General features: G+C 37.1%; 1 protein-coding gene across 5 annotated transcripts in view; it reads right to left on the reverse strand.

The window, feature by feature from the left end:
• Window positions 1-13,581, reverse strand: part of TBL1X (transducin beta like 1 X-linked) — a 196,067-nt gene that overhangs the window by 74,801 nt on the left and 107,685 nt on the right. For all 5 annotated transcript variants that reach the window (XM_032679467.1, XM_032679464.1, XM_032679465.1 and 2 more), the window contains one exon: window positions 13,018-13,125. The gene's annotated coding sequence lies outside the window, so the exon portion shown is untranslated. The remainder of the gene's footprint in view (window positions 1-13,017; window positions 13,126-13,581) is intronic.

Here is a 13,581-nt window from a genome sequence, read left to right on the forward strand (position 1 = left end):
ACTCCTGCCATGGTACTCTCCACTACAGCACAGCTCCTGCCATGGAAAATGTCTCTGCTCAAGTGTGAATACGGTGCAGAGGCAGCGATGCAGGCGTAACTTGTATCTAAAAATTAAAGCAAAAAACTGGGTGACACATTAAGAGATCTATGCATACAGTCACTTATTTTTCTCTACTTAACTAAAGAGAAATCCTTTAGAAAAAAATTTCATAAGCATTTTACAATCACTACTCTTAAGCTATCAGTTAGATTAGTTTGACCATGCTTACAAGCGAGCTGGACAGTAAATGAAAGTTACAGTAAATCCAGAAGACAATTACAAATTGTTAAAGTCTGTTTAAATTAGCTTAAAAATGTGTTAAAAAGAAACATATTTGTTTTCATGTCCTACACAATCCACCTTGCTTTAAAAGCTTGGAATATCACAAAATTTAGTAACAGTCACCAGCACGCATAGAGAAAAATAGTGTTATCCAGAGATATAATCCTTTGCTATCAAGTCTTGTGTTTGGTCTTGTACAACACCTAAGCCATTTTTGTGCTAGACAAAGAAAAACACCTGCAGGACCGAAAATTGCTACATTTATTTTGAACCACAACACGCTTGTGAATCAGACCATCATCTGAACATTGAAATTAAGAGATAATATTTCAAGCTTGTTCCATATTATCCTAATGAAGTACATTTTGTAATGCAAAATAATGGAGAAACTAAGCAGTTTAAGCTAAAGACAGATTCCCAAAAATTACATTTAAATCTCAATTCCAACTCTGCAACCTTGGGAAGTAGAACTTAGTATTTTTACTTAGAGCTCACCGCAAACTGCTTTATAATAGTTCTCTTAGGGTTCATTCATCTCACCAGCAGTTCATGGTAATTAGATGGACAAAATGTACAGAAAAAATGAAACAAAATCCAAAATTCTAAGGCAAACCTTATCGAAGGATATAAACCACCACGTCTTTTTGCTTTCAAAATTCCCTTCAAGATACATCATCATCATCATCAAAAAAACCCAACCCTGACTTTGAATTCAAGGTTGATTGAATTTCATCACGCTCCCAACCTTCCAGCTTCCTGTTAATTCAAATTATTAATTGGCAGATAGCCAGAAGCAGGGGAGGGGAAATCCAATTTGTGCATGTACTTAGACAACCAAAAATTCCCTTTACAATTGCTTATCTCCATATTCCCTCTGTTCATCTTCCAGAAAAGCAACAAAATAAAAGCAGAAGCACTTTCTTAGTGGAAGAGAACAAAGTGCTAAAAGTATACTCCATTTTTCAGCAACTGCACAAACACACATCCTTGCCTTTTTTGCCTCCTTTGTTTTCATTGCTGGTATTAGTAGTTATTTTTTAACTGCTGCACAATATGGCAAGTCCCTCTGACAGGAGACATAAAGGCAAAGCCTCTTTCCCAAAGAATTTTCAGTTAAAGCTCTCGACTAAACGCACTGGAGCTATTAAAGTAAAGGATGAGACTTTATGGCTCTCAAGTGAAGCAGGGGCATGACAGTGATGCTGTGGTACTCAAGACAATCTCATTGCTTTCAGGTCTAAGGGAGACACAGTTTACAAGGAAGAAGAGGAGGGATGCAGGGGACTAAATGTAAGTGCACAAAAAAATTGGATTTATGCACTTTCTAAGCTCACTCTTTTTTTGTCACCTCCCACGTTTATTTTTATCTTTTACAGTTTCTTTGTTATGCTTTTAAAATTTCTCTGTTTCCTCTCAGGGTTTGGGGTATTCAGAATGAAGGTTATCTTTATGCTGGGATGGTTGAAACTTTGCAGTTTTCTATTTCCAAGATACAGTTGACTAAACCTGATAACATTTACAGTATCTATTGAAATCAACACCTGACTTCCTTTATACCAAGCAGCATTAATTAGAAAACTGACAGTAAAACTTAAAAAAAAAAGAGAAAAGAGGGTGATGATCATTGTCACCTGCCCAGTTTTGATATCAGTCACTTTTTACTGCTACCATTAAAAGAATGAATGGTTAAATCTGGAAATATTAGTAGCATAAAAAAATACTCAGTTGAGTTCATACTCAATTTTGCCAGGTTATGTAGGCATTAGAAGGGCTGGAGCCAAAAGTCGTACATAAAATCATATAATCATCTAGGTTGGAAAAGACCTTTAATATCAAGTCCAACCATACAATATTGGTATTCACATGCCTTGCAATTTGTTCCCTACTGAAACCCCTATGAACGCCCGACAGCTGAAAGCACAAAGCCTGGAGGGTCCCAGCTGCCACCACAGTGCCGGTGACCCCAGGAGGATGCAGGTCACTTAGGGATTGGGAGAACTCCACCATGAGGAGCTCAGCCATGGCTAGGCAGATATAATACAGCCTTGCTGGGAGGTTTTGCACTTCTTGCTGTATGGTCCTAGAGACTTGGGATTTTATGTTGCTCTTCATTATATTAGTCCCATAATAAGTGGGAATAAAACTGACATTGGAAAATCAAAGTGTTTTTTCTTGCACATTACTGCTAATAAGATGTGTCAAAGTGAAATTTGCACTAATCTGCAGAGACAATACTCCAATACCACTTTTTGCAGTGTTGTTGCCATAGACAGATACTAACAACTGTATCTGACTGAAACTTATTCAACCATTTGTCTGCTTCACAGAGAAGATGAGTTACACTTGATTGTCTTTCATCAATATGGACTTTGACTAATATTCAAAAATGCAGTAAACACTCACTTGTTAACTGTGTGCACCAGCACCAGTATTTGGCAAAGATACTCTTATATGAAGATACCCGAGCTATGAGCTATGCTGTTACTTTCCAAAATCCATGCAAATCCAAAGCCATAACTTAGCCTTTACCATCACCAAATACCCTACAAATGTGAGGTGAGTTTGTTTCAGTAGGCTCAACACTCAGTTCAAACCTTTCAAAAGATGGTGCACCACACCGAAACTCATTTTGCAATTGCTCCCTCTCCTCCCAAATCTTTACAAATTCAGAAATACTTCAACTGTTCTGCCACCTCCAAGAGGTAAATAACTTCAGTTGTTGTTTAAACTGACTTGGAAAAAAGATGCACCCTACCAACCCTTTCCCGAGTCCCGGGCTTCTGCAAAACTCAGTCACATCTGCACTGCATACAGTAAGCAACCACATGTTGTTTTTAAGACTTGACCACATCTCTTAACCTCTATTTCAGCTTGGTGGGCCTAATTTAGGTAGTGATTTACTAATTAGATGAAAAAGCATTAGGAATGCCTGCAAAACTAATCAGGAATCAAATCTCAGTGGCTACTTTGCCTTCAATGGGCTAATTTCCTTAGCTGCCAGATCAAAGGTATTGCAGATGGGACCAACTCAACAGCAGAATTCAAACTTGAGGATTATCGACAATCAAACGCCACTGATGAGCAAACCAAAGCTAATAATGATAGCTTTTCAAAAAGGCATGGGAACTAAGAGGTTCATACAAATTCTGCTAATAGCCCACTTTTTTTTTTGCTTTGAGGTCTGTTTAGTTAACATTCACTGTACCGAACAGGTATAATACAAATGGGGATGGGGAGAACAGAGCATCAACTGGTTTTATTCTAATATTGGGCTGAAAAGCCTATTAATTATGTGAGATTACACACCATCCACAGGAAATGACTGTTGTTTTCAACTGTTACATTGAAATTACTAGGGGAAAGAAGTCACCGTGTTTTTAACGAAATGGCCTAACAACTTCTTACATAGTGCCTATGATCCAGAAGGAAATAAGGTAATGTCTAAGGGCAGAATGTTAATTTTTATCTTCTATATCAGTTAAAAATACCATATGGTAATGAAAAGCTATTCTGCATTGTTCAAAACAAAACTAGGAGTGGATAAATTAATAGAATTGTTCAGCTGACAAGGTACAGTATGCAATAAATTGTCATTGGTTTTAGGCTGTTTTATGCCTGGTTTTTAGACTCCATACAAAATACAATGTAGGAAAATGTGATCACAGATGCATGAATTTATCTGTTTTATCAGTTCAGTTCTAGTTTAAAGCAGTTTAAATGGGCTTTGATAATGAAAGGTGAAGGGACCAGATCAAATGGTGCAAGTGATTTGATTACCTCCATGCTAACCATCACGGGTAGATTTAATTTAGAACAGAGCGATCACGTCTGACTGCAGTAAACAGCTCTGCACCTGCCTTCTGAGGTAACATCATCATAGGAGAGAGATCGAGATTTGCTGTGTTTGTAAGGTTTTTAGCTAAATCACCTGTTTTAAACTTCTGGTATCTCCTCAAGACAAAAAAAAGTTCCATAAAGAGAATAATGCAAGTTTCTAGAACACCAAGTAAACACATGATGAATAAAATCTGCTGCGTAAATTCCCTCTAAAGTCACTGAAAAGCATCATTCAAATTATGTGAACAAGCCCTGGGGCTGACGTTAACAGAGCAACCTGGACAAGACCACAGCAAAAAACATATACCTCACTATTTCATCAACAATTCAACTCCAGTAGCAACAAACATGCCACAGTACCAGAAATCTTTATTTCCTCCATCTCTGTAAAAACAAAGCCCCTCCTATTTTGCTCTCTCTTTCAAAGGGACACACAATTCTTCTGCTGCATAGCAACAATGGTTTAAATCAATACAAATGCAATCTCATTTGTCTCCAATACACTTATGTCAAAATGTTAGGAACACAAAACATAATATAATGATGCAGACTGTTACCTGTCAATGAGGTCTTAATACTCACTCTCCTGTGAAATCCTAAACCAAACTCGACTTAAAAGTCAAAAGAACAACATGCAAAGAGGCTAGACTCCAGCAAAGCTCATATACTCTTGACGTGAAATGCTGCAAGGAGAAAGCAGACACTCATTACAGGACAGGGGACCACAGCAAGAGAATGCTCTGAGAGACAGAATGCAGCATGAAAGCTTTGGGGAATGAATGAAACAATCTCCACAAGATAAATGGCAATTCCATGTAAGGAGATTTTGTAAATTCTCAAAATATGACTTTGATGAAAAAGTTATTATAAATACAGATGGTTAGTTTATAGGAAAAAAAAGGTGGGAAACAGTTGGCAAATTTTTATTTATACAAAACTGATAATAGGCAATAACAACAGGTTTAATACCTAGTTTTCCCTCATTTTTTACTATTGGCCACACAAGCTAATAAAGCAACTATGGAGTAGAGAAACTCAGAGAATCCCCAAGCTTTGGCCTCCCAGCCATTCCTCCTCAGACGTTCCTTCCTCCCTTTTCACTTAACTTCCCTGACTCAGCTGCTTCTTCTGATCCCCATCCTCATTCTTCGGAGGAAAGTCGTCAGATTGATGACACCACGGGCAACTCTGCTTCCTTGATTTCTGCTGCTCTGGCCTAGGGTTATTTTTTAAAAAATTTATATAGCATTTATCACTTTTTTTAAAATGATGTTTGCATAGTTTTAAACACCTACGTATGAGGGGAATTTTCATTTTTTGAGCTTGCAAAGACTCTATACATTACCAGACTTCCAAAACATTATCTAATTAGAATAAATTTAAAATATTTGGGCTTATTCTTCAGCACATAATTTACGAAAATCTATCACTATATAGAAAGACATCAAAAGCACACAAACATTAAGAGGGAAAACAGCTTCTCCAGTTTACTACTCCATTGAGATTTATCAACTTAAATTGCTTAAAACAGAATCATCTCACTATGATTAACAGCTTGACATAAAGCTAGAGTTCTTTAAAACAAGGAAATGAACAGATTATTGGAATGATATAATTTAATCTGGAAGGGTTTTCAACCAGTGTTTTGTAAAAACATGGCTGTAAAGACCTCATGTCATATCAGATACCAAGTTTACACTTAGTCATATTTTATCACAGCTGAACTTTTGACTCAAAAAATAAAGAATTTGAAAAAAAAATCGTGAAACTTGCAATGTAAAATGAAGTTATTGTTCTAAAACCTAAAGTAATATATTTTTAAAACACAGGATTCATTTACATTTCAGGCCAAATTTTGAAGCATATTATTGACCATCAAATGACTAAAGATATTTAATATTTGTATTCATGGAATGGAATCACGTAAATAACAAGCAGACACACTTTTGCTTAACACCATATTACAAATGTTTATTCAAAAATGTGCACTACACACTTCTTTTGTGCCAGTAAAAGAATTATTATTTTTGCATGATGATGCTCAATTTTTAACACAGAGGAAAAGATTCATCTCCATGTCAAAATATATTCACGTTAAATCTTTCTTGGAACAAAGTTCATAACTTGAAAGCTCAAAGAACAAATAAGCATATTTTCTGAATTTAATTTCTCTACAGACATAAGAAGATATTCTAATATTAAGCAAGTCTTTAACATTGAACCTACCAGTAACAAGGCAAGATGATTAGCTCATTTAAAGTCTAGTTTGTGTTATATGGACCAGTATGCTTCAATTTCTGTATAAAAGCCAGCAGCTACAGTTCAACACCAAGATTTCTCCAAACCAATTTTGGTTTGCTGTCAGTGCTGAGCAGAAGAGGCAGAAACAGCAGCAGCATCCTTAAGCTACAATACCAGAAGCAGCATTTGGCTGCTCAGGAGGTATTTACATACCATTTTGAAGCAACTCCTTGCTATACCTTTATCTGGAACACTATTTCTGAACTAGAAGTAAAGAAATTGCCATTAACTACTATGGTATGAATACTTCTCAAGACAACTGCTGTTTTTCTAATCTTGTCAAATGCACTTAGTGGGACATATTCTGAACACATATTTTAGAGATAAACCAGCTAGAACACAAATTTGCCTTGATGCCTTTTGCAATTGCAAAAGGCAGAATTTGTTGTTTAGAAGGCAAAAGTATAGCAAGCAGCTGCAAAATACTACTGTAAATAAAGTCCAAGTTGATCTTTCACATATTACACATTTTTCATAATTGCCTAGCTAGACAAAAGTAATGAAATGTGTGATATACTATAAATGTATATAATTAAAAGATCATAGACAATTGATATATAGGGTAAGTAGTTCACCATAAAAGTATTATCTGCCAGCCAGTTTCAGTTCTGTGTGGGAATAAGGGGATGCAGCTAATCCATTAAGGAGGCTCTCAAACCATAACCTAAAGGGAAGTTTTAATAGTTTGGGCTTTTTCTAGTATCTTACATGAAGCCAACCTCAGGTTTTGCTTGGCACTTTATATTTCAATTAAGAGAAAAAATGCCTAGCCAGAGTCCTGGACTTGCTGGAATCAGAAAGAAAGGGGCCAGTGGCCTCAAACCAACTACAACTAAAAAGAATGAGTAGACATTACTAGAGGACAAAGTCTTCAAAACATGGTATCATTGCCATTGTGTTTACAAAGAGTTCTCTCAGTCAGACTGGCATTCTTTTCTGTGTTGTGGAGAAACAAAAATACCTTATACTTCTTTAGTTTTACAATGTTGAATGTAATCATCCTTTAAACACACGAACTAAAAAAAAATATTTTTTTTCTATCAAGGAATGTAAAAATGATTAAGGTAAATCATTAATCCTTGATTATGGGGGGATCTAAGTAGGGACTAGAGAGAAATTATTTTACATTTTCCTTGATCAGAGATATACAATCATGCTATAGAAGAAGGCAGCTATGATTGATTAGTCTGTTTATTAGGACTGCAAGTAGGCTAGATAAAAGGGAAATTAATTTATGCATGCATCAGATGAGCTAAGCTTATTTAAACTGATTTAGGTTGATGATAAACACAATTCATGTTACAGACACTTTGAATGCTTGCTAAATCACACTGTAGCTCATGGAGCAACCAATACAAAAATGTTAACCATCTCAGATATAATAAAAATTGCAAAACCACTTTGCTCTTTTACAACAGAGATGTTGTTTGGAAGAGTGCCTTCCCCGTTCCCCCTGTATTTCCTGAGTAGGTACCATCCATACTAACCCTGAACCCAATCTCCTGAACCATTTATTAGGAGAAGATACAGCATTATACAACTCCAGGAAGTTGGATTATTCAAAGGGAGTGGGCTCCACCCAAGTCAACCCAAAGACTGTTTTGAAACATACTGCACAAACGGTGGCACCGGTGTAAAACGAGGGGTGCTGCAGCCATTTGCCTCTGCTCCTTACCTGGAGTTTACTGTCCCTCACAGCTGAACCAGAGCAGAAGACTGACTGATCTCTCATTGCATTCCTTAAAGTTAGAACATCCTGGCCATTTTAACAGACTTCAGCAAGAGCTGCAAATGGACTTTGTACTGAAACAGTCAGGCACTCAAGGGCGCTGCTCTTCCAGTTCAGGTGTGGGATCTGTAATACCCTAAATCACCTCAGCTTTTTTTTGTGGTGATCACTCACTCTCCAAATATGCCATTACAACAATTTAGTTACTAAGTCAGTGTAATCACATTTATGAAAAAAATCAAGCTTGGGTCAAGGTCCTCTGTTACGAGGCCAGCTGTGAATCTGTGATCTCCATGAGTAAGTAAAAACACACTATCAGTGAGGACATGCTTGCAATTCCATTTTGATTAATTATACCTAAAATATCTCTGGTTCACACCAAAAAAATATCTTAACTCTCACCACTATATTGAATAAACTTTTGAGAAAAAAAATGATAATTTTATTTCTTTCATTTACAGATTCACAGTGAAGATTAGACAGTAAAATACCATGTGAAAATGTTCACAGGCTGATTAAAGATGAAATTCCTTCTGAAATTAACTGATGTTAATCTGTATATTGAGCACAAATCTTTAGCATGTACTATCTATATAACAGTATGTTTATCCATAAATTATATTCATGTTCCATTAAATCAAAGCAGTATTAGGAACAAGCTCATACAAAAATGTAAATATAAATACAGATCCTATACCTCTCCATGGCTTAATTTAGAGAGAAACAACTTACTGAAAGAACAATTATATTACCTGTTCTGGTTCTGTGTGGGATGGCTACATGAGACATTAAGATTATTTAGGAGTATGTTTAACTATACTGCCTTTAGTAATTCCATTTCTACACCATGATGTAAAAAAAAAAATGCAATACAAAATAAAAGCTTCAAGTGAACCAACCTTTAAAAAGCAGAAAACCCCATTCTTCTTCAGAGGAAAACTGTCCTAATTCTCCTTGGGAAGCAGCAGATTTACTGCACATACATAGTCCCTCATTACAGGCAGGTTGCAGAAGACACGGTGTCTCTGGAATGTACTACACACACAGTACTACACTACATGGTACATGTCCAAGGACATACCTGAGCTTTCCAAGAGTGCCACAGCCTAACCTGAATTCACCGACCTGGCCAAATTTCTGCAATTCTGTCCAGACAAGTTAAGCAGATTTTGGGTAGATGAAGATGCGCTGTTCACCTGCATGAAGTCTCTGCTGAGCAAACTCAGACAGCAGTCTTGGGCAAAGCAGAGCTCCATGCTCCCCTATCCTGTGCTATGGTGTATGCTCATGAAGGTATGCACCTTTCACTTAATCTGGCACTCCAGGTGAACCAAATATATTAATAACAATTACAACCAAAACTGCTTTTCTCCACTCTGCATATCTATTACTAAGCACTTTCAAGTGACTGGCATGGTCAACGTGGCATCTTAAGGTGCTCTACAAATCAAACAGTCCAGTCCTAAAAGGTCTGAGTTATGCCTTAATCACCATCTTAATTTAAAAATCAAAGGATAAGGCTTTTTACAATCTCATTTTGCAATGTTAGCATCCTCTTTACTATCACTGAAAAACTTCCTTGAAGCCTTAGCTGTGTCAAAGAGAAAAAATTTTAAAAAATAAAGAGCAACAATCTTATTCCACTAGCAGCAATTTAAAACTGTACTATGTAAAAGAAAGGCTCAAAACACGTATCTCAGAAGTTAGCCATGACTGAAATAGTTTCCTCATCTCTCCAGCACCATGTAAGGCGCAAAAGAGACAAGTTCATGTTCTAGCTAGATCGATACTTTTTTCTGACTTGGTTGATAGGCCAGAAAGTACTGATTAAGTAATATTTCATGAATAAAATCAGACTTCAGTTAACCATGATTCACCAAGTAACAAGAAAAGCATCAGGGAATATATAAATAAAGCCATGAAACAGCTGCAAATTTAAAGAATGTCCATGTTATTTTAAATATGTCTATTTTTAAAAATGTTATTACAACAGTTCACTATTTTTCAGTGAACAGAAAGTGTGCCATATGACTTTCAAGAATAACCACACTATGCGTAGTAAATGCTGAGTAGTCAGAAGGAATAGTTCATGTGTATGCCCACAGGTGCAATTTTAGAAATCAAAATCAATACAGAGCTTATTAACTAAACCCAAGAATTATAAAGGACACTGTTTAAAAGCAGATTGATTTTTCTAGTCCATAAATCTAACTGACCAATAAAATTATTTGGTGGGATTAGGTGCCAACAACTGTTGTTAACATACAGAAAGCCTTTGTATTTTCTGTCTGTGCAGTATCATTTTAAAAGTTCTAAATAAATTCAAACGAATCACTAAAAATCAGTAATTGTACAAAATCATAAAAGTTTTTAAGAAACAGTATGCATATATTATGGTACTTTTCAAACTCATGCAACTGCAAGCCAAGTTTTTTCTTATAATTTCTTGTACTTTTCCCTGAATAAAAGGCAATGTTCTTCTCAACAAAACATTCTTCTCCATCACACCAAATGAATGCTTCTGAAAAAGTACTGTTCTGGAAATATTTTCTTTTAAAAATTATGAATATTTTCTTATGTTAATCTGTGCCTTTATGTTTTTACCAACAACAGTCACAATTTGCACTATCACATTTCATTTGTGACATTCTTGAACTGCACCTATTGCAAGCTTCTTGAACAACAGACACCTGCTCATACGCTGATACGTTTGAAGGATCTTCCACTACATCCTATCCATCTCGCTCTTAAATTCAAAGCAACTAATTCATACAATAAACATCAAACTAGCAAATGGTGACCTGTTTCTTCCTAGGTATCATGTGCATATGCCTACTTTTTCTAACTGAACTTGCCCAACCTTTCATTTTTCGACATCTGATTTCACCTCATCTCTCTGTTTCATCTTGCTTTTTACAAGGTTTTCTAGTCAAAATACTGTAATTCCCAATGCATTTATACAACATATCACACACCATCTCGATAAAGCCAACCTCTTGTCACCCCCACCACAGCAATAACAATGATGACAATAAGAATGCATAGGACAAAATTAACATGACTAAATTTTGTTAAAACATATTTTGGTTAGTCTGCCTAGTGATTTTGGCCATGATTTTCAAAAGTCACAACTAAGTTGAGGAAATAAGTTTGATGACTACCTATTGGAACGTACCTAAGTGATCTGACACTCATCATGTAAAATATGTTGGTCTAATTCAAGCAACTAAACTAGTAAAACATGAGTGAAGAAATTTCTGTGTTCCATTCTCAGGCACAAAAGAAGATTCACTAAAAATTATTACTAACTTTGTAAAATCATAATGTTTTTCTCTGCTTTTGGGTTTCCTCTGACTGATTCAGGTAAATGATCATTACAGATGTGCCTGAGCAGATGTGCATTGCTGCTCCTAACAAATCTCCAAAATACAACAAGGAGTCTCCATAACATTTAATGCCAGGAATCTATGACATTTTCCTGGAGCTTCTTTCTTTGAAAACTGACATTTTCTCCCTGCATTGTCCCCAGATTGGTCAGAGACATTCTCCTGCAGAGAGGAAAGTCTCAGTGATACTGTGAGAGGAAAAGTGTTGAAGCATGTACTCACTCCCTGTTACAAAATTTCTGGATAGTCAAGACCAGCTGTAGGTTTCGGTAGGACATGAAAGAGGTCTTGGAGATCTGTCTGACCTTCAAAGCAACAGAAAACAAAAAGACTGATGATCAATTATTGGCTACATGTCTGGTGAGAAGTTGAGGTGTTCTAGCCTTCAAAACAGCAGCTGGTATGTGTGGCAAGAAGGAGCCCTAGTAGGGGAATAAACTTCATCTCACCGACATGTTACTTTTTGGTTAAGGACAATCTAGGGCAGACAAAAAGCTTTGCATGTCTGGGAGGTGTTGGAGAAACAGATGCAATACAAATTCAACCCTACACATGGACACCTGAGCCAAGAGAAGTATCAGTGGCCAAGGAAACGGGCAAGAGAGGCTGTAAAGTCTTGTTTAGGAAACGTTTTGTATAGTTATCAGTGAACAGAAACTAAGAGCTCACAAAATACATGGCACAGAAACAATTCAATACAAATGACAGTGAAATCTTATAACAAAAAGGAGTAACTAATCTCCCACACATGTAAGTGCATAACACCAGAGATACTACTTCTGTTCATAGCATTCATAGTACTGTAATAGTCAATACAGCTGTATAGTCCCTGCACTGCTTTCCCAAAAATGGCAAAGATCTTGTTCTTTCTCTATAATTCACCAAAAAAGGGGAAGAAGTCTGTACCTTCTTAAGATATTAACCAGAATGCCCCACATGCTGCTATTAGCACAGAGAGGGATTTAGAAACTTGTGTGAAAAGAGCACAGCAGCAACTTGAAAAGGCTGCAGAGTACCAATGAATGTTACATAAACACAGAAACAGTCCCTGATGCATTGCAGGAGAATAAGATTGCTCAGGCCTAATGTTAGAGACAGGCAGTACTGTTGGTGGTGTCAGTACACTGGTAGGATTGATCTTACTGCTGATGCATTTTGGAGTAATTTTTTTACCCTAGCAATTACTGAACACCAAAACCATTTAAAGAATTGCCCAGTGCTTCTTTGCATTGCTTCTTCAACCTGTAGCTTAAAAAGCAACCCTGATAAACGCAGACTTTCTGTCAAATATCTCTGTTCAAGAGAGCTGGACAAAGGACAGCACTGGTGTATGTACAGGGACTGCCTGGGTGGCTTGAACAGGGAAAAACCTGAAAGGCAGTTGGACAGGAAATAGTGCACTGGATGTGAGCTCTTACTAAGCAAGTCCTTTTGGCTTACCTGGTCGTGAGACCCTTGAGCTGCTGAATGTTGCTCCTCGCAGGCTGCTGTCAAGAGTCTGGGGGTTTGAGTTACCATGGAGATCACCACATCTGACAGCTGAGAGGGCTGCAATGAGAGAAAGGTACCTGTCAAGATGGTACGGTGTCCATCACCTCATGAAAACACAAGCATTTGACTCCTTTTGCTTTTGGCATTCACCAAAGTGCTAGCTTGCAAGTTAGGAGCTTTGACAGAACCTGAAGGGGAAAAAACCCAACACCCATCACAGAAAGATTTAGAGAGGTGAGGGGAAGCCCCAGTGACACACAGCACTCGAGCACTTTGCAAAGGTGTGCACTTTCTCAGGAATCTGGAAGAATCCTAATACATCCTGAACTTGGCTTAACAATTTTCAGCATCTCTGGTCAGGTAAAACAAAAGCAAGCAATTCACCCTGAACCACTGCTGAGCACAGGACTGAAATGCCAGTGCGCTGCCTCTGAACAGTGGGATGCACACAAAAGTGCTTCCTCAGAAAGCTTCCAGTGGGAACTGATTGAGCACCACTTTGAGCAAGAAGAA

Source organism: Chiroxiphia lanceolata, chromosome 2 (assembly GCF_009829145.1).
Source record: "Chiroxiphia lanceolata isolate bChiLan1 chromosome 2, bChiLan1.pri, whole genome shotgun sequence".
Taxonomy (NCBI): Eukaryota; Metazoa; Chordata; class Aves; order Passeriformes; family Pipridae; genus Chiroxiphia; species Chiroxiphia lanceolata.